Source organism: Pteropus vampyrus, unplaced genomic scaffold, assembly GCF_000151845.1.
Source record: "Pteropus vampyrus isolate Shadow unplaced genomic scaffold, Pvam_2.0 Scaffold9, whole genome shotgun sequence".
NCBI lineage: Eukaryota > Metazoa > Chordata > Mammalia > Chiroptera > Pteropodidae > Pteropus > Pteropus vampyrus.
In genome coordinates this window covers 13990843-13992963 of record NW_011888790.1, presented here as the reverse complement: position 1 = coordinate 13992963, position 2121 = coordinate 13990843, and the positions used below count along the sequence as shown (strand labels likewise).

Sequence of the window (2121 nt, the reverse complement as noted above, 5' to 3'; positions counted from 1 at the left end):
TTATAATCTTTTTCATTTTTCTATAGGATTATAGAAATATTCATCTTTTTATTAATGTCTAAAACTCTTTATTCATAGAGGATGTATGCCTTTTGCCAAATATTGATGCAAGTTACATAAGAGATAATTTAAATCGTGTCTATTTGCTTTAAAAAATTATCTACTGAGTGCTTTTTCTTCCTTTTACTTCATCTACATAGAAGTATTTACTCATTTCTAATAGATTTCAAATATGATTTGCTTTGCATAAAAAATTTACATTTTAACTTTTAGTAATGAATCCACTGCATAAAATGAGGATGAAAGCATACAAAAGCATTTTTTTAAAAGAAATGTTATCATGTTTTAAGATTTGCCTTTGTCTGGTCTTTCCAAACCATTCAATTTAGTGTTCATTTTTGAGCCAAATTTCTTTTATTTTTTGCTTTATTTAATATCAATTTAAATTGCCTAATTCAAAGAAAGGTAGTAGATATAGATCGGTTTGGAAACAAATATAAATGACCTTTGGTAAACATATAATTTAGCAAATTAGAGCAGAAGTGTCAGGCATGAGGTAGGTATCAGTCAGCACAATCTACAGGGCAAAGAGAGATAATTTATTAAAATAAAGATTTGCTTGGGCGGAGAGCGCTTAACAAAATTTCCAATGATATTGGAGTCATAGCCCACATTAGTGATGTACTTATTAAGTGTCAGTTCCTGTTCTAAGTGCTTTGCATGTAATAATTCATTTAAGCCTCTCGACAACACTATGAGATAGGTACTTTTATTATATCTGTTTTGCAGTTGTAAAGACTGATGCACAGTGAGGTTAAATGGCTTATCCAAGGTCATACTCCTATGTGCTTTTGCCCAAGAGCCTATGCTCCTAACAAGTATATCTCTTGCTTCCTGCACTCTTCCAGTTTCCCTTCTCTTTACAGCATTCTTCCAGGCTGCCTTGGTTTCCCTTTTCATTATTACTAACCTCATAAGCCTCAATCTTTGGTGTAAATTAGATGAGATATAAATATCTAAATACTAGTCATTATAATGGGAAATATTTCTCCTCTTATAATGAGAAACATAAATTCAGAAAAGAGAATGTGCATCTCAGGCATATTGAATGTGGAAAGTAAATTTCAAGTCAATTTACTTTGTATTTCAATTATAAAGTAAAAATACCTCAAAATAACCTAAGTAGTAATAGAAGTTACTTCCAGCTAGGGAAGGTTTAAGATTATTCTGAGGTCTGATTGCTTTACTTATTTTATATTTCTGACAGCAAGAGAATTAATTATTTTCTCCTAATTAATTTTTATAAATTATTTATTAAGCTCATTTTAATATTTATTTTATGTCATAACTCTCCCCTGAATGATTTAATTGGGTAAGTGATTTAATCTTCAATATCCTTTAGGAATTTTTCTTCCAGTTCTCATTTGATAATACTATTTAAATATCCTACTCCATCTGGACCATAAGATGAGGCAAAGAGGTACCTCAAACACAACATTTAAGGAAGTATTCACCGTCAGGAGCCAACCCTACACTTGCAAAACCCTGAAAGTGAGTGGTTCCTTAAATTTAGTCCCCTTGGCACCTGGCCTGCCTCATCTTATTCCCAGCCCTGTATCAGAGCATATCATATCATAATATGAACTTTTCAGTATTTTTCTAGTGTGAAGTATGTAATTTTAGCCCACTTAACAAAAGTAGAGTCTAAATTTTAGAGAGTTTTAGAAAACGTCCTAGGGTAGTTACTGAAAACTGACACTGCTGGAACTCAAACCTCTTGATTATAATTTGTTAAATTGCCGAATACTCAAAATTTTATAAATCACTTGTTAGATTCAGCTGATATTAGCCCCGCCCCCGCCCCCCCCCACACACATACAAAAATGACTGCTGGTTTGCATTCTGCAGCTCAGTAATTAGAGATTGTAGTATGGACTTCCAAGGGCAGTGAGTAGATGATTTTCAGTGGCTCTCAGAGAACCACAACCAAATTATATGATGCTATTCCTTTATGCTTTTCCAACTTACTTTTTGCACTGTCTTTATTCTCAGACCCAAGGCACCAGTGTCTTTATCTCCTTTGGTTGCTCAAAGCCTCCCACGCTAGCTAGTCTCTAAGAT

General features: G+C 33.1%; 1 protein-coding gene across 1 annotated transcript in view; it reads left to right on the top strand.

Moving 5' to 3' along the window:
• PPFIA2 (PTPRF interacting protein alpha 2) overlaps window positions 1–2121 on the top strand; it is a 465706-nt gene that overhangs the window by 425618 nt on the left and 37967 nt on the right. The window lies entirely within an intron of this gene.